The 17,707-nt window shown below is 51.8% G+C and overlaps 16 non-coding genes across 16 annotated transcripts; all 16 read right to left on the bottom strand.

The window, feature by feature from the left end:
- Positions 1-137: 137 nt before the first annotated feature.
- On the bottom strand, positions 138-254 carry LOC148633964 (U5 spliceosomal RNA). Its single transcript, XR_015933779.1, has one exon. It is a non-coding gene; the product is annotated as a U5 spliceosomal RNA (small nuclear RNA).
- A 391-nt stretch (positions 255-645) lies between these two features.
- LOC148633965 (U5 spliceosomal RNA) lies at positions 646-762 on the bottom strand. The gene has a single exon (XR_015933799.1). It is a non-coding gene; the product is annotated as a U5 spliceosomal RNA (small nuclear RNA).
- Positions 763-1,153: 391 nt separating this feature from the next.
- Positions 1,154-1,270, bottom strand: LOC148633966 (U5 spliceosomal RNA). The gene has a single exon (XR_015933784.1). It is a non-coding gene; the product is annotated as a U5 spliceosomal RNA (small nuclear RNA).
- Positions 1,271-1,657: 387 nt separating this feature from the next.
- LOC148633967 (U5 spliceosomal RNA) lies at positions 1,658-1,774 on the bottom strand. The gene has a single exon (XR_015933774.1). It is a non-coding gene; the product is annotated as a U5 spliceosomal RNA (small nuclear RNA).
- Positions 1,775-2,165: 391 nt separating this feature from the next.
- LOC148633968 (U5 spliceosomal RNA) lies at positions 2,166-2,282 on the bottom strand. The gene has a single exon (XR_015933785.1). It is a non-coding gene; the product is annotated as a U5 spliceosomal RNA (small nuclear RNA).
- A 391-nt stretch (positions 2,283-2,673) lies between these two features.
- Positions 2,674-2,790, bottom strand: LOC148633969 (U5 spliceosomal RNA). The gene has a single exon (XR_015933780.1). It is a non-coding gene; the product is annotated as a U5 spliceosomal RNA (small nuclear RNA).
- A 391-nt stretch (positions 2,791-3,181) lies between these two features.
- LOC148633970 (U5 spliceosomal RNA) lies at positions 3,182-3,298 on the bottom strand. The gene has a single exon (XR_015933800.1). It is a non-coding gene; the product is annotated as a U5 spliceosomal RNA (small nuclear RNA).
- A 391-nt stretch (positions 3,299-3,689) lies between these two features.
- Positions 3,690-3,806, bottom strand: LOC148633971 (U5 spliceosomal RNA). The gene has a single exon (XR_015933772.1). It is a non-coding gene; the product is annotated as a U5 spliceosomal RNA (small nuclear RNA).
- Positions 3,807-4,193: 387 nt separating this feature from the next.
- LOC148633972 (U5 spliceosomal RNA) lies at positions 4,194-4,310 on the bottom strand. Its single transcript, XR_015933776.1, has one exon. It is a non-coding gene; the product is annotated as a U5 spliceosomal RNA (small nuclear RNA).
- Positions 4,311-4,701: 391 nt separating this feature from the next.
- Positions 4,702-4,818, bottom strand: LOC148633973 (U5 spliceosomal RNA). Its single transcript, XR_015933787.1, has one exon. It is a non-coding gene; the product is annotated as a U5 spliceosomal RNA (small nuclear RNA).
- Positions 4,819-5,209: 391 nt separating this feature from the next.
- On the bottom strand, positions 5,210-5,326 carry LOC148633974 (U5 spliceosomal RNA). The gene has a single exon (XR_015933781.1). It is a non-coding gene; the product is annotated as a U5 spliceosomal RNA (small nuclear RNA).
- Positions 5,327-5,717: 391 nt separating this feature from the next.
- LOC148633975 (U5 spliceosomal RNA) lies at positions 5,718-5,834 on the bottom strand. The gene has a single exon (XR_015933789.1). It is a non-coding gene; the product is annotated as a U5 spliceosomal RNA (small nuclear RNA).
- A 391-nt stretch (positions 5,835-6,225) lies between these two features.
- Positions 6,226-6,342, bottom strand: LOC148633976 (U5 spliceosomal RNA). Its single transcript, XR_015933802.1, has one exon. It is a non-coding gene; the product is annotated as a U5 spliceosomal RNA (small nuclear RNA).
- Positions 6,343-13,116: 6,774 nt separating this feature from the next.
- Positions 13,117-13,255, bottom strand: LOC148633977 (U4 spliceosomal RNA). The gene has a single exon (XR_015933848.1). It is a non-coding gene; the product is annotated as a U4 spliceosomal RNA (small nuclear RNA).
- A 1,376-nt stretch (positions 13,256-14,631) lies between these two features.
- Positions 14,632-14,705, bottom strand: trnat-agu (transfer RNA threonine (anticodon AGU)). The gene has a single exon. It is a non-coding gene; the product is annotated as a tRNA-Thr (tRNA).
- Positions 14,706-16,264: 1,559 nt separating this feature from the next.
- trnav-cac (transfer RNA valine (anticodon CAC)) lies at positions 16,265-16,337 on the bottom strand. The gene has a single exon. It is a non-coding gene; the product is annotated as a tRNA-Val (tRNA).
- Between the last annotated feature and the right edge of the window lie 1,370 nt (positions 16,338-17,707).

Here is a 17,707-nt window from a genome sequence, read left to right on the forward strand (position 1 = left end):
ACACTTCCCAACCCCCAAAGAAAAGAGCGCCAATCAGACGGCCGGAGACCGAGGACTCGCGGAGCAGACTGCCACAATCGCCATAACAAGACCGATTGCGAGCGTTTTTGTTTTCTCTCTTTGACCAGCCAGGCTGCGCCCCACCCGAAGGCAGGGAAGCACAAAAATTGCATGGAACTCATTCATGCTCCTCTCCACGGAAATCTTTAGTAAAAGGCGAAAGATTTGTACGAGATGAAGAGAAACCAGAGTGCGTGGCTGCACAGCTACAGGAGCCCAGGCCGCCTTCAAAGCCTCTGCCCTGCCGGTCGTGGTTGGCAATGCACCTGGCCTTACAAACTAGCCAGTGGGGCCCGTTCAGCTCCGGGCTCATCGCCTGCGGCTCACGGCTTGCGAGCGTGACCAATCCGTGCGATAACTCGGAAAACACCCGGCCACACTGTGCCGGAAATGACGCACTCTGGGAAGCCGCTATGCAAAGCGAGGTCCCAAGATCCCCTGCGGCCGGACACTTCCCGCCCCCCAAAGAAAAGAGCGCCAATCAGACGGCCGGAGACCGTGGACTCGCGGAGCAGACTGCCACAATCGCCATAACAAGACCGATTGCGGGCGTTTTTGTTTTCTCTCTTTGACCAGCCAGGCTGCGCCCCACCTGAAGGCAGGGAAGCACAAAAATTGCATGGAACGCATTCATGCCCCTCTCCACGGAAATCTTTAGTAAAAGGCGAAAGATTTGTACGAGATGAAGAGAAACCAGAGTGCGTGGCTGCACAGCTGCAGGAGCCCAGGCCGCCTTCAAAGCCTCTGCGCTGCCGGTCGTGGTTGGCAATGCACCTGGCCTTACAAACTAGCCAGTGGGGCCCGTTCAGCTCCGGGCTCATCGCCTGCGGCTCACGGCTTGCGAGCGTGACCAATCCGTGCGATAACTCGGAAAACACCCGGCCACACTGTGCCGGAAACGACGCACTCTGGGAAGCCGCTATGCAAAGCGAGGTCCCAAGATCCCCTGCAGCCGGACACTTCCCAACCCCCAAAGAAAAGAGCGCCAATCAGACGGCCGGAGACCGAGGACTCGCGGAGCAGACTGCCACAATCGCCATAACAAGACCGATTGCGAGCGTTTTTGTTTTCTCTCTTTGACCAGCCAGGCTGCGCCCCACCCGAAGGCAGGGAAGCACAAAAATTGCATGGAACTCATTCATGCTCCTCTCCACGGAAATCTTTAGTAAAAGGCGAAAAATTTGTACGAGATGAAGAGAAACCAGAGTGTGTGGCTGCACAGCTGCAGGAGCCCAGGCCGCCTTCAAAGCCTCTGCGCTGCCGGTCGTGGTTGGCAATGCACCTGGCCTTACAAACTAGCCAGTGGGGCCCGTTCAGCTCCGGGCTCATCGCCTGCGGCTCACGGCTTGCGAGCGTGACCATTCCAATAACTCGGAAAACACCCGGCCACACTGTGCCGGAAACGACGCACTCTGGGAAGCCGCTATGCAAAGCGAGGTCCCAAGATCCCCTGCGGCCGGACACTTCCCAACCCCCAAAGAAAAGAGCGCCAATCAGACGGCCGGAGACCGAGGACTCGCGGAGCAGACTGCCACAATCGCCATAACAAGACCGATTGCGAGCGTTTTTGTTTTCTCTCTTTGACCAGCCAGGCTGCGCCCCACCCAAAGGCAGGGAAGCACAAAAATTGCATGGAACTCGTTCATGCTCCTCTCCACGGAAATCTTTAGTAAAAGGCGAAAGATTTGTACGAGATGAAGAGAAACCAGAGTGTGCGGCTGCACAGCTGTAGGAGCCCAGGCCGCCTTCAAAGCCTCTGCGCTGCCGGTCGTGGTTGGCAATGCACCTGGCCTTACAAACTAGCCAGTGGGGCCCGTTCAGCTCCGGGCTCATCGCCTGCGGCTCACGGCTTGCGAGCGTGACCAATCCGTGCGATAACTCGGAAAACACCCGGCCACACTGTGCCGGAAACGACGCACTCTGGGAAGCCGCTATGCAAAGCGAGGTCCCAAGATCCCCTGCGGCCGGACACTTCCCAACCCCCAAAGAAAAGAGCGCCAATCAGACGGACGGAGACCGATGACTCGCGGAGCAGACTGCCACAATCGTCATAACAAGACCAATTGCGAGCATTTTTGTTTTCTCTCTTTGACCAGCCAGGCTGCGCCCCACCCGAAAGCAGGGAAGCACAAAAATTTCATGGAACTCGTTCATGCTCCTCTCCACGGAAATCTTTAGTAAAAGGCGAAAGATTTGTACGAGATGAAGAGAAACCAGAGTGCGTGGCTGCACAGCTGCAGGAGCCCAGGCCACCTTCAAAGCCTCTGCCCTGCTGGTCGTGGTTGGCAATACACCTGGCCTTACAAACGAGCCAGTGGGGCCCGTTCAGCTCCGGGCTCATCGCCTGCGGCTCACGGCTTGCGAGCGTGCCGAATCCGTGCGATAACTCGGAAAACACCCAGCCACACTGTGCCGGAAACGACGCACTCTGGGAAGCCGCTATGCAAAGCGAGGTCCCAAGATCCCCTGCGGCCGGACACTTCCCAACCCCCAAAGAAAAGAGCGCCAATCAGACGGCCGGAGACCGAGGACTCGCGGAGCAGACTGCCACAATCGCCATAACAAGACCGATTGCGAGCGTTTTTGTTTTCTCTCTTTGACCAGCCAGGCTGCGCCCCACCCGAAGGCAGGGAAGCACAAAAATTGCATGGAACTCATTCATGCTCCTCTCCACGGAAATCTTTAGTAAAAGGCGAAAGATTTGTACGAGATGAAGAGAAACCAGAGTGCGTGGCTGCACAGCTACAGGAGCCCAGGCCGCCTTCAAAGCCTCTGCCCTGCCGGTCGTGGTTGGCAATGCACCTGGCCTTACAAACTAGCCAGTGGGGCCCGTTCAGCTCCGGGCTCATCGCCTGCGGCTCACGGCTTGCGAGCGTGACCAATCCGTGCGATAACTCGGAAAACACCCGGCCACACTGTGCCGGAAATGACGCACTCTGGGAAGCCGCTATGCAAAGCGAGGTCCCAAGATCCCCTGCGGCCGGACACTTCCCGCCCCCCAAAGAAAAGAGCGCCAATCAGACGGCCGGAGACCGTGGACTCGCGGAGCAGACTGCCACAATCGCCATAACAAGACCGATTGCGGGCGTTTTTGTTTTCTCTCTTTGACCAGCCAGGCTGCGCCCCACCTGAAGGCAGGGAAGCACAAAAATTGCATGGAACGCATTCATGCCCCTCTCCACGGAAATCTTTAGTAAAAGGCGAAAGATTTGTACGAGATGAAGAGAAACCAGAGTGCGTGGCTGCACAGCTGCAGGAGCCCAGGCCGCCTTCAAAGCCTCTGCGCTGCCGGTCGTGGTTGGCAATGCACCTGGCCTTACAAACTAGCCAGTGGGGCCCGTTCAGCTCCGGGCTCATCGCCTGCGGCTCACGGCTTGCGAGCGTGACCAATCCGTGCGATAACTCGGAAAACACCCGGCCACACTGTGCCGGAAACGACGCACTCTGGGAAGCCGCTATGCAAAGCGAGGTCCCAAGATCCCCTGCAGCCGGACACTTCCCAACCCCCAAAGAAAAGAGCGCCAATCAGACGGCCGGAGACCGAGGACTCGCGGAGCAGACTGCCACAATCGCCATAACAAGACCGATTGCGAGCGTTTTTGTTTTCTCTCTTTGACCAGCCAGGCTGCGCCCCACCCGAAGGCAGGGAAGCACAAAAATTGCATGGAACTCATTCATGCTCCTCTCCACGGAAATCTTTAGTAAAAGGCGAAAGATTTGTACGAGATGAAGAGAAACCAGAGTGTGTGGCTGCACAGCTGCAGGAGCCCAGGCCGCCTTCAAAGCCTCTGCGCTGCCGGTCGTGGTTGGCAATGCACCTGGCCTTACAAACTAGCCAGTGGGGCCCGTTCAGCTCCGGGCTCATCGCCTGTGGCTCACGGCTTGCGAGCGTGACCATTCCAATAACTCGGAAAACACCCGGCCACACTGTGCCGGAAACGACGCACTCTGGGAAGCCGCTATGCAAAGCGAGGTCCCAAGATCCCCTGCGGCCGGACACTTCCCAACCCCCAAAGAAAAGAGCGCCAATCAGACGGCCGGAGACCGAGGACTCGCGGAGCAGACTGCCACAATCGCCATAACAAGACCGATTGCGAGCGTTTTTGTTTTCTCTCTTTGACCAGCCAGGCTGCGCCCCACCCAAAGGCAGGGAAGCACAAAAATTGCATGGAACTCGTTCATGCTCCTCTCCACGGAAATCTTTAGTAAAAGGCGAAAGATTTGTACGAGATGAAGAGAAACCAGAGTGTGCGGCTGCACAGCTGCAGGAGCCCAGGCCGCCTTCAAAGCCTCTGCGCTGCCGGTCGTGGTTGGCAATGCACCTGGCCTTACAAACTAGCCAGTGGGGCCCGTTCAGCTCCGGGCTCATCGCCTGCGGCTCACGGCTTGCGAGCGTGACCAATCCGTGCGATAACTCGGAAAACACCCGGCCACACTGTGCCGGAAACGACGCACTCTGGGAAGCCGCTATGCAAAGCGAGGTCCCAAGATCCCCTGCGGCCGGACACTTCCCAACCCCCAAAGAAAAGAGCGCCAATCAGACGGACGGAGACCGATGACTCGCGGAGCAGACTGCCACAATCGTCATAACAAGACCGATTGCGAGCATTTTTGTTTTCTCTCTTTGACCAGCCAGGCTGCGCCCCACCCGAAGGCAGGGAAGCACAAAAATTTCATGGAACTCGTTCATGCTCCTCTCCACGGAAATCTTTAGTAAAAGGCGAAAGATTTGTACGAGATGAAGAGAAACCAGAGTGCGTGGCTGCACAGCTGCAGGAGCCCAGGCCACCTTCAAAGCCTCTGCCCTGCTGGTCGTGGTTGGCAATACACCTGGCCTTACAAACGAGCCAGTGGGGCCCGTTCAGCTCCGGGCTCATCGCCTGCGGCTCACGGCTTGCGAGCGTGCCGAATCCGTGCGATAACTCGGAAAACACCCAGCCACACTGTGCCGGAAACGACGCACTCTGGGAAGCCGCTATGCAAAGCGAGGTCCCAAGATCCCCTGCGGCCGGACACTTCCCAACCCCCAAAGAAAAGAGCGCCAATCAGACGGCCGGAGACCGAGGACTCGCGGAGCAGACTGCCACAATCGCCATAACAAGACCGATTGCGAGCGTTTTTGTTTTCTCTCTTTGACCAGCCAGGCTGCGCCCCACCCGAAGGCAGGGAAGCACAAAAATTGCATGGAACTCATTCATGCTCCTCTCCACGGAAATCTTTAGTAAAAGGCGAAAGATTTGTACGAGATGAAGAGAAACCAGAGTGCGTGGCTGCACAGCTACAGGAGCCCAGGCCGCCTTCAAAGCCTCTGCGCTGCCGGTCGTGGTTGGCAATGCACCTGGCCTTACAAACTAGCCAGTGGGGCCCGTTCAGCTCCGGGCTCATCGCCTGCGGCTCACGGCTTGCGAGCGTGACCAATCCGTGCGATAACTCGGAAAACACCCGGCCACACTGTGCCGGAAATGACGCACTCTGGGAAGCCGCTATGCAAAGCGAGGTCCCAAGATCCCCTGCGGCCGGACACTTCCCGCCCCCCAAAGAAAAGAGCGCCAATCAGACGGCCGGAGACCGTGGACTCGCGGAGCAGACTGCCACAATCGCCATAACAAGACCGATTGCGAGCGTTTTTGTTTTCTCTCTTTGACCAGCCAGGCTGCGCCCCACCCGAAGGCAGGGAAGCACAAAAATTGCACGGAACTCATTCATGCTCCTCTCCACGGAAATCTTTAGTAAAAGGCGAAAGATTTGTACGAGATGAAGAGAAACCAGAGTGCGTGGCTGCACAGCTGCAGGAGCCCAGGCCGCCTTCAAAGCCTCTGCGCTGCCGGTCGTGGTTGGCAATGCACCTGGCCTTACAAACTAGCCAGTGGGGCCCGTTCAGCTCCGGGCTCATCGCCTGCGGCTCACGGCTTGCGAGCGTGACCAATCCGTGCGATAACTCGGAAAACACCCGGCCACACTGTGCCGGAAACGACGCACTCTGGGAAGCCGCTATGCAAAGCGAGGTCCCAAGATCCCCTGCGGCCGGACACTTCCCGCCCCCCAAAGAAAAGAGCGCCAATCAGACGGCCGGAGACCGTGGACTCGCGGAGCAGACTGCCACAATCGCCATAACAAGACCGATTGCGGGCGTTTTTGTTTTCTCTCTTTGACCAGCCAGGCTGCGCCCCACCCGAAGGCAGGGAAGCACAAAAATTGCATGGAACTCCTTCATGCTCCTCTCCACGGAAATCTTTAGTAAAAGGCGAAAGATTTGTACAACATGAAAAGAAACCAGAGTGCGTGGCTGCACAGCTACAGGAGCCCAGGCCGCCTTCAAAGCCTCTGCGCTGCCGGTCGTGGTTGGCAATGCACCTGGCCTTACAAACTAGCCAGTGGGGCCCGTTCAGCTCCGGGCTCATCGCCTGCGGCTCACGGCTTGCGAGCGTGACCAATCCGTGCGATAACTCGGAAAACACCCGGCCACACTGTGCCGGAAACGACGCACTCTGGGAAGCCGCTATGCAGGCAAGGTCCCAAGATCCCCTGCGGCCGGACACTTCCCGCCCCCCAAAGAAAAGAACGCCAATCAGACGGCCGGACCCAACAACCTTGGCGTTATTAGCACCACGCTCTAACCAACTGAGCTAACTGGCCTCGCAACAGTGCCCCTCTCAGTGCTGCAAAAAATCGAACTCAGGGAATTTCTTTTGTCCTCTTTTGAATAGAAAGCCGTGTAATTCAGTGTACGGGCTTTCTTGTGCACTTTCATGGTTCTTGTAACCAAAATCCTACACTGGCCTGAAATGCCCCCCATTTCACAGCATTTTTCAGCTGATTTAAAATGTACCTAAAGGAGAAGCATTTTTGAAGACCATCAATTACCAAGAGCTTTTGTCAAAGGTTTTGGTGGTCATTTTTAATGACCACAGAGCGCTGTGACCTCGGTTTTACATCTCATCCAAAAGACAGCGCCCTCTTACAACACAGCATCTCCGTCACTATACTGGGGCATTGGGACCCGCACAGACCTCAGGGTGAGCGCCCCCCCGCCGGCACCATTAACACCGCTTCCAGCTGGAAGCTTTGTTTTTCCCTGTAGCTCACCCTCATCCGGGTACTGACCCAGCTCACACCCGCTTAGCTTCAGTGGGTTTTCAGTTGCGAGTTGCAAAAGCCACTGCATTGGCTGGGAATCAAAACCAAGCCTCCCGCGTGGCAGGCGAGAATTCTAACACTGAACCACCAATGCTCAATGCCTGTACCTTCAAAAAAGACGGAGGACATTCACACCTGGCTTAACCAGTACTGCACCGTCCACCATGGAACTGAGGTTAGATATGTTGACGGTATAAAAGCAGGAGCAAGGAAATTCGAGGTTCGCTTGCTACCGGACAATGTAAATGGAGGCTTAAGGCACCTGCCCTCTACAATCTGGCTGGGCGCCTGCAATGGCTATGTTTTTTATGTGGGACAACCAAAGGTGTGTCGGCGCTGTGGGACACCTGGCATCGCCCTGCACTGTGAAATGCTGCAAGACCTGTGGCAAACAGGGACATTTAGCCTCTGACTGTTCAATGCTGCCAAAGTGCAATTTACTTGGCTTGGAAGGACACGTTTTTATAAACTGCCCTCATGCCTACGCCAATAAACTCAAAATGAGAAAGGATGAGGCAGTGCTTGTTTCAGCCAAACCGGCCCGAAAAGCCAAAGCAAACAACAAGTCAAACAAAGAACCCTTGTTTGATAAAGTCTCAGCCTCCAGCCAGGATCTGCCCTGCTGTGGTTCCGGGGCCGGTGGAAGAGAAATCCACTACGCCCCCACAACAGACTGCACCAGACAAGCACGAGGGTTTGAAAACCCCCGAGAACAGCGAGGACCCCTCCCCCACTCCTGCTCCTCAGAACGAGGGCCAGTGTGGGGCCCCCCGGTGGAGCGGGTCCAGCGAGGATACCCAGGATTCAGCGGAGCTGCTTTTCTCAGACTCTGCAAGTGCTACAGATGCCCTCCTCTCCTCCATCCAGTCCATCACAGAGGATCTGCAGCAAATGGTTGGTGAGGGGGAAGAGGAGACTGGTGCATCGGCTGCACCCCTTTCCCCTCAGTGCTCCCAGGAGCTGGACTTGAGGAAAAGGAAAAATGACTCTGTTTTCTCCCCGAGCGAGGAGGAAGGAGAGCATGGCGATGGGAACAGCTGGAACCCCTCCACCCCTCCCTCTACCCCCTTCCTTGAAATGGACTCCGTGAATGCTTTTACTGCTGCCACCCTGATGAAGGCTCATTCAGAGGATGGCTGGCAGGAAATTGGTAAGAAGAAAAAGAAAAGAAGAAGGGACCAGGTGAGACAGAAGAGAAATGTGTTTTGTAAAGACTGGTTCCACTTTCTTATGTAATATGGCTCTAAACATAATATCTCTTAACACCAGAGGTATCAATGACAGAGTTAAATGCCAGTCTGTCTTTGATTACCTCCAGCAGAGAGAGGGAGATGTGTTGATGTTGCAGGAGTGTGCTTTAGCCTATCAAGAGAGGTATAAAAGCTTTGAAGAAAGGTGGGATAAAGGGCTTTCTGTTTGGTCAGGGGACAATAACAACAGAGCCTCTGGCGTGGCCATTCTTTTCAAAGGATGGGCATTCAAATTGAAAAGTATTCAGAGGGTCATAGATGGCAGGTTGCTGTGTGTGGATGTGGAATGGGGGACCATTAACCTGCGGATATTCAATGTGTATTGCCCTACTGACGTGGGAGGAAGGGTGGAGCTACTCAAGGCACTCTCTCACCTATTGTTATGTAGCACAGACGTGATAGTGGGAGGGGATTTTAATTGTATCTTAGAGCACACAGACAGGCAGTCTAGCTCTCTGATAAAATTGGATTCCAGGTCACTGGCCCTGCAAAACTTAGTTCAAGACTTTAAACTCTCAGACACATATAGATGTATATATCCCACAACAGCAGGATATACATGGTCAGGGAGGAATAGCAGCTCCAGAATTGACTATTGCTTTGTCTCAGAGAGAGTGAAAGTTGTTGGGGTCACTCTTCAGCCTGTCTTCTTCTCAGATCATCAGGCTTTAGGTCGTAGAGTGGAACTCCAGGGCTTTGGCCCAGGCATCTGGAAACTCAACACAAAGCTGCTAGAGAACGAGGGGGTAGTATCCTGCTACAAGGAGAAACTATCACAGTGGCTGTCCTTGCAGTGTCTGTACGGGTCAGTAGGAGAGTGGTGGGAGGAGGTGAAGGTGAGGACAAAGGCCTTTTTCATGGCTGAGGGAAGGAAGGCTGCTGCCAGACGGAGAGGAGTGCTAGCCAGGAAACAGAGGCAGCTGCAGCGTCTCTACACGATGATGCACAGTGGCTTCGATGTGCTCGAGGATATCACCCTTTTAAAAAAGGACATCCGGAGCATAGCCGAAGAAAGTAGTCGAGTGCAGTTCTTGGAAGAAAATGAGAAGTGTTCTCGCCTCTTTTTCAGGAAAGTGGAAGGCTCCAAGTCTGTCATGGAAAGTGTAGTTGATGAGGAGGGACGAGAGAGAACAGAGCCGAGTGCAATCCTCTCCTGCACCGAGGCCTTCTACTCAAGACTGTACAGCTCTACAGAGGTAAAGGATGAAGAAATTCATTTTTTTACCTCAAAGCTAGAAAACGTTTTGAGTGAAGAAGATAGGGAAGTACTTGAGAGGGATTTGACAGTAGAAGAGCTGAGACAGGCTATGGAGAGCTTACAGAAGGGGAAAACTCCGGGTGCTGACGGGCTCCCTAAAGAATTTTATTGCACCTTTTGGGATCTGCTTCAGGATCCGCTGCTGCTCCTATTCGAGGAAAGCTATAAGACAGAATTGCTGCCTGACTCCTTAAGAGAAGGCACTATCTCTCTCTTGTTTAAGAAAGGAGCAAAGAATGACATAAAGAACTGGAGACCCCTCAGCCTGTTAGGCGTGGACACTAAGATCCTGTCCAAAGCCCTTTTCCTGCGCCTACAAAATGTAGTGGCCTCACTGGTAGGGAAAGAACAGACTTGTGGGATAGCAGGATGCCTGATGAGCGACAACCTGGCCTTGTTGAGGGATGTCTGTCTGTACTCAGAGGATCGCTCCCTCCCTCTGTGCATTTCAGGTGTAGACCTAGAAAAGGCCTTTGACCGCCTAAACCGGCAGTACTTAACTTCGGTACTTGAGCACATGAAGTTTGGCCCCATCATGAGAAAGTGGATTAACCTGCTGTACACAGGTAGCAACAGCAGAGTAATGGTTAATGGCAATAGATCACGCCCCTTTGAAGTCTGTTGTGAGGCAGGGCTGGCCATTATCCCCCTTGTTATTCGTTTTGGCTATGGAGCCCTTAGCCTGTGCCTTGCGCCAGGATCAGGCCATTAATGGGATACCAGTACCTGGAAGTGGGGGAGGAGAGGTAAAGACATCTCTATACATGGATGACGTCACCCTGCTCCTCTCTGACAATGCCTCAATTAGTAGAGCTCTGCAGTGCTGTGATCGGTTCTCTTTGGCTTCCTCTGCAAAAATTAACAAATCAAAGAGCGAGATTTTTTATCAGAACTGGAGGGAGCCAAAAGAAGGACATGATCTCAGGCTGCAAGAGAAGAGAATTAAGGTCCTGGGGGTGTATTTTGGAGAAGAGATGGGAACAGTAAATTGGCAGAACAAATTGCCAATCTTAAACAAAAAACTGATGCAATGGAAGGACCGAGACCTCACCATGACAGGGAAGGTGCTGGTCATCAAAGCCAAGCTCTTGCCTGTCTTGAATTTTCTGGCTTCTACCTTCCCAATCCCACACCGTGTTGCGGCGGTGCTGAGGAGATTGATGTTTCAATTTCTATGGGGTGGGAAGCAGGAAAGACTCAGAAGGGAAATAATGTACAGGCCGCTACCCTCAGGGGGGAAGTCTGTCCCAGATATTGCTACGAAGCTGCTGTGCATTTTCCTGGCCTCTGTGCTGAGAGGCTTTGCAACAGCACCTGCAGCGCGTACCTGGACTTATTTTTCCAGGCTCTGGGTAGGTAGGGAGGTGTTCAGAGTGTGGGGTGTCAGACCCAAGCTGGATGTCCCACTCTCTGACACATGCCCTGCAATTTATGGGACAGTTAAAAGTTTTCTAAGATCTCACACAATTGGCCATATTCCCCTCCGAGATGTCAGCGTCCAAAAACTGGAAGATTTCTTTGCACCCCAGAACAATAGGCAGACCCCTGTGGGCATTTTAACATCAGCCCAAACAAGGAAGGTGTGGAAACACACATCCTCTAAGTTTCTGTGCAACATTCACAGAGATTTAGCCTGGAGTGTCGTCCACCAGTGCTTACCGGTACGAACTTCCTTGTACCGTATGGTCCTCACACCCAGCCCTCGCTGCGTTAGGGTGGGCTGCAGCGAGGAGGAGACTGTGACCCATCTCCTGTGGTCTTGCTTTTTTGCTAAGGCCTTCTGGGCACAGTTTGAAGATTGGTTGCAGGCTCTCTCGCCCCAATTTACCCTGACCGCTGCTTTCGTCATATACGGCATCTCTTTGACACGGCCCAGATCCTGTCAAACACGTCAGGAGGAAGTTTGACAGGATCTGGGCCGTGGTGAACAGTGGGAAAGACGCCCTGTGGAGAGTGAGGAACATGGGGCTGTTCAAAGGCATCAAGATCCCAGTCAAGGCTGCAGGTAGCCTGGCCCTGTTCATCACCCGAGAGAACTATTACCTCAGAGATCTGTGGAGAGAAGGGAGGGAGGAAGCAGAAAATCTGTGGGAAATAGAGGGCATAGGTCAATATCTCAAGAAACTGTGAAAAACACTATCATGTTTAAGTAAAGAATGTGATTTGCTTCAGAAAAAAGAAATTGTTGCTATGTAACTCGTACCGTGTCAAAATGTAATAAGATGTGATCATATATACTGTTTTAAGTATGTATATTAATGTAAAGCATTTGTGATGCCCTGTATTTTATTGTGAAAAGGAAATAAAAGTTCTTAAAAATCGAAATCGCTGGAGGAAACAGTCCATCTGGCCATGAAACTCATTTGAACGTCTAGCTACAGCAACTAACAATATCATGATTTATTCAGGATGTGTGGAATCAGCACGTCCCGGAGACAGCTTCCGAAATCGTGAGCATTCTCTGGTGGTGTCCTGCAGGGCACCTGTGGGCGTGCATTGGTGGTATAGTGTTGAGCATAGCTGCCTTCCAAGCAGTTGACCTGGGTTCGATTCCTGGCCAACGCAGTGGCAATTGGTTTCAAATGCTGTCATGAGCCTTGGATTATGACTAGCAAAGCGAAGCCTTTTGAAAGAGCTAAAGCACTGCAAAACGGAATTGAAGGAGAATCTTACAGGGGATTCTGAGCGGTGTCTGCATACACGCAGTCCGATACGGGTGCTGAAAGCTTGAGCTACTCTCAATGTCATGCTGCCTTTCCCCGGAGTAAATCTGTTACATTGAAGGAATGCTTCTCGCAGGTTCAAAAGGGACCCTTGTTAATTGGAGAAATCAATGATTTCTAATGAATTCTGTATGTGTTAAAAGACAGCTATACACAGAAAACATGCAGGACACTGCCCATGATGTTTCCCGAGCCGAAACACAGTGCGTTTTTCCAAGCCATCTGACAAAGCTCGCCCACTGAAAACTGCAGCAGATCGTGTAAAGACCTTCAACTTTGTAACTACTGCACGCACAGGAAGCAGAATAAATTCCTCTTTTCAAACTGTCAAAGGTTTGCTTTGCAAACGCTGCAGGACATCGCACAATCTCTTTTGAACGGGGACAAACGATTTCTTATGGGGCGCAGTAAGTACAGACGTTTAAAAAGCTCCACTCATGCCGACGATGCAGCATGAAGAAGCGCAACCTAACGTTTGACAGACAAAAGCCGGGCGCCGCTACGAGCAATATGAAATCAAACTGACAGCACACGGCGTTTCGCGCTGACTCAAAAGTGATCTCGACAGACGCTGTTCTCTGCATAACGCTGAAAGAGATAAAGAGCGTTTCTGTTGAGACGTAACAAGCTCGTTTCTTTCTACCATGATGTCACCATGACAAAATCTGTCTTTAAACACCTTGCTCAGTCTCTGACGAGACTGTCAAAAATTGCTTTCGCCGATTGTATTGCAAACCAGCGGAAGCGGGGTATTGGGAAAAGTTTTCAACTAGCAACAATCGTGCGTGCTAATTAGAACAGCAACGCTGAGCTCTCAGCACCGTACTGAGCCCAGGTGTTATTCTAAAGCTGTCAGGTGCAGTTCATTTATATGAAGGAAATCTCTTACTGGGTACGATTACAATGCAGTAAGTAGCACAGGCTACTTGGGGAATAGCCCGATGTGTTTTAAAACGACCCGAGCCAGGTAGGAGTCGAACCTACAATCTCCTAATCCGTAGTCAGATGCATTATGCATTGCGCCACTGTCCCTGGTGTGACACTACAGGACTGTAACCCAGTGATCTCAGCCCTGCAACTAGTAAAATATTACCCCCGGTCCATTCTTTTCCAAAAGTGAGAAACACCTGTTTTCTACATTTTGTCTGTTTTAAAACCATATCTCTTTAAACCAAACCAAGAGTTTGTCTTTTGCACTGATATTCTGATTCATTTCGATTTCAAAGAAAAAAAAGCATTACCTTCCAAAGCATCATAAAATTGTCCCTTCTTCCAGACTCTACTTCTCTCTTGTAGTAGTACAGTAGACCTTTCCAGGTGAGCAGATCACAGAGTCCGAAATGAGCTTCCTCCATCAAGCAAAGTACCTGAACATGACTCTGTCTTCATAAAAGCGCCCCTGTAATAAAGAAATTAAATCCGAAATCAAGAGGGCAGTTGCCTACTGAAGTTCAAGAAGTCATCAATTTTAACCTAGCAACACATTAAAGGCTGCATCTATACAAGTACGATTCTAGAAATGCTCACCAGATTACGTTTTAAGAAGGAACTGCGCCTCAGGTTCCGCCGAGATCTTAACTCGGATGGCAGGATTCAGAGTCCGGAGTGCGGACTGATGGCGCACGGAGGGTCCACATACTGTGGATCCCTCAGTGATCTTCCGCGTATTCAAACCGCCAGCATGTGACTCCCCTGTCCCCGTGACCTCATTGCTCTGCTCTCTCCTCTGTGCAGCCGAGCCCGACTCATGGTAAAGTGGAAAAAAATATGCCCTCAACGTGAGATTTACTCTGGACGAGGATAGATGTTACCTTTTTATCGTTGAATAGGATGTATGTGATGTGGCGACTAGGTTCAATTTTGTATCCTCTTTAAAAGATTAAGGACTGGGGTGAGCGTGATTTACCACCCTTTCAGCTAAGGACCCGACATGCGCACCGTTTAAGCTGCATAGACTCGGTCGATTAACTCTTCTCCATTAGCAGGGTTAAGGTTAAAGAAAAAAAACATTGCTGACTTCTTTTTTTTTTGCCAGCCGCTAGCGCTGATTAGCAAGGTTTGTATTTCATGTTTTGCAAGTTGCATCCATTTTAAGAAAAACAAGTCGCGTTAAAGACAGGAAATGAATACTTGCATTTAATTAAGTCTAGCCGTAGGCGGTTGTCCATAATGACCAGTACTGTTCGAGAAGACAGAACAAAGAAGGCACCGCTGGGATTCGGACCCAGGATCTCCTGTTTACTAGACAGGCGCTTTAACCAACTAAGCCACGGCGCCCCAGGAGTGTTGTCCTTTTGCAGCCACTTGGACACACCTTTAGAAAAACATTTTGTTAACAGGCATTCTGCCTCAGCCTAAACACCTATAGCTTGCAAAGTGCATGCTATTAGACAGGCACCTCTGCAAGACCTTAAGAGTCTCTTAAACTAGTGATAGTAAGGTGTTCCCAACGGGTGATGTTCGGCTTTCAAATCATCTCTCCGTGGAAGCGCCGAGATGCAGCTGTTTAAGGCTTAGAAGCAGCTGACTGTTTCACTACCTAGCTGATCACTGTCAGTCAGGGAGCTCAGAGGTGAAAAGCCTGTCTGAGAGACAATTCGCCGTCGATCAGTTCAATATGTTCCGTACCAGCTCGGCGCACCTGAGATCATCTTGGTAGCCGTGTAGCTCATATAGGTGAGAGCGTGTGTGTGTACCACCGTGATTGGATGCCGGCCCTTCTCAGGTCACAGTAAACCTTCTGCTCAAAAAAAGTGAGGTTTTATTTAATCTCTGACCAAGGGAAACGTTTCATTTTTTCAAAGAAATGTTTGTTAAAAAATAAAGTCATAGTTCAATGGGATTCAATCATAGACCGTGTGATATGGAAGTCAGGAACCTAACCCACAGCACCACCAGCTGAGTGCTGAAAAAGCACTACAGAAACATTATCGACAGACAATGTACAGCGTGTACTATTCTTGTGTTGCGGTACATGAATATAATTATATCGTTATTAATTTCTAATTTATAACTTTATTAACTTTATAAATTTATAAATTAACTTTATAAATTTATTAACGTTATTAATTAATTTCACGACGCACAGACAGGGCGCGGGGAGCCGCCGCCTGCAAACACAGCTCCAGGCAGGATTCCACTCCGCAGGAGCCGCAGAGCAGAGGAGATGGGGGCAGCTTAGCTCCTGTGCAGAGACCTGAGCTGCTGTTGCTGCAGACACTGTCTTTTCTGCACTCGGGGTAGGAGTGAATGTTGAGTTGCCCTTAGAAATGAAGCAGAGCACTTCAACGGCACGGGTGTGTGTGTGTGCGCCCTGGTGATTCTGGGAGACAGATTGAACCTGGGCTAAAAGAGAGGGGGCTTAGCCCTCTTCCATTTGCTAGTTCAAAGTTGTACAACCCATTTGTATCTGCTAGGCGGCGCAGTCGTCGTGCACAAAGAACGCTTTGAAAAGCGTCAAAGGCAAGTCATTCCGAGTTGGTCGTTTGTGTTTTCCGTTCAGACGCGAAATGCTGAAATGATCTCTCGGCTCCTCGGTTGTCATTTCTGCTCCTTAAAGGAATCACAGCACCCGTCGGCTTCCAGCACGGTGGGTCGGGACACAATGCCGGGGGTCGGAGAGAGCGATGTCTTCCTCGTTAGTATAGGACCTGTCACCTGTCCCCACCTGTCACGCGGGAGACCGGGGTACATCAGGACGCGCATTGAAGTGAAAGCAGGATGCGCTGCGACATGCACTGTGCAGATCCCGCCACACTAAGGGGTGAGTGGGTCTGTTCGATCACAGCGCTAGGCGAATCCCCAATCCCCTTTTGTGCGTGGCGACAAAATAAGTCTGTTTCCGCCCGGTTTCGAACCGGGGACCTTTCGCGTGTGAGGCAAACGTGATAACCACTACACTACGGAAACGGTGGTAAGATATGCCCAGCGGCCCAGCGTTGAGCTTCGCCATTGCGATTCAGCTGCTTCCAGTGCCTTTATTGGAGTGCGCTGATGGACCGTGCTCTCTCTCCAGAGACCAGCACGCCTGTCATGGACGGAGCAGGAAAGGCGCTGCCACATTCTACAGCCCTCTCCACGCAATCGACGAAATCTGGCTACTGAAGTGGAGAAAATCGCCTCTCCAGAAAGTGCAAATATCATCTTGGAGAGTATAAATCCTATTGCCGAAGGTCAGCTCTGTCTACCAGAGTGACCCTCCCACCTCCTGCAGCGATGGTCAGCTCGTCTCACACGCGAGAAGTTTTGGCTGGAAACAAGCGCCCCCTCTTCTCGCACGTTTTGCACGTTCGAGAAGGATCTTCTTCACATTCGCCCATGCAGTTCCCAGTCTTGTGGACGAGGACAAAAAGAACACACAAGGGCTCATCCAGGAGTTGAACCCAGGACCTCCCACACCCTAAGCGAGACTCATACCCCTAAACCAATGAGCCACGGCAGCACTTTCCATTTTATTCTGTCAGCGAGCTTGAGGACGGGGGAGAGGCGTCATTCGCTCGTCCAGTCAGACCTTCATCAATAAGTCAAGAAAGCTGCAATTACACGACTGCCTTGCAGACGAAGGGCAGTGAACTGCACCCGGTAAGAGGGGAACAAGCGGCACTAGGTGACACCGAGGCATAACCCCAGCGAGGGGGGTTAGCTTGCATGGTACAGCGCTCGCTTTGCATGCGAGAGATAACGGGATCATTTCCCACGTCCTCCAGGTGTGTGCTTAGAGCTTGATGTGCCGAAAGGTGTCCTTTAGCCTGTGGTCACGCCTTGCATGGAGAGCGTCATGCAGCTGTCAATCAATTTGCAGCCACGCCCCCTCTTCATCTTCTCTCTGCCTTAAGCGTCTCCGCCACTCTCTCTTGACATTTCATGTCAGCATGTCAGAAGTCCGAGTGACGTTTTTAATGGCTGAGTGAGGGCACGATGCTGAAGCAGAGAGGCCACTTCAGCCAGAGAGACTTGTGCTAGGTGAGATCTGAAAAACGGACTCGCAACAGAAACAGACCAAAAAAGTATCGGTGAGATCAAAAGGCAAATGCAACATCCAGCAGAGGGCGTCTAAAGATTAGGGAACGGGCGTCTGAAATCCATATGAGGCAAACTTTCCAGCTGTGTACTGCAGCTGGCCTCGTTGGCGTAGTTGGTAGCGCGTCAGTCTCATTGTCTGAAGGTCCTGAGTTTGATCCTCACACGGGGCAGGGCTGCTTCCTCTCTTGCTCTTTTCAAACACTTGCGGCAACTGTTCGCTCATAACCACGTCTGGAATGCGTGACCTTTACACGGGG

The sequence above is a fragment of the Lepisosteus platostomus genome, unplaced genomic scaffold (assembly GCF_059453375.1).
Source record: "Lepisosteus platostomus isolate fLepPlt1 unplaced genomic scaffold, fLepPlt1.hap1 Scaffold_42_H1, whole genome shotgun sequence".
In the NCBI taxonomy this organism is placed as follows: domain Eukaryota; kingdom Metazoa; phylum Chordata; class Actinopteri; order Semionotiformes; family Lepisosteidae; genus Lepisosteus; species Lepisosteus platostomus.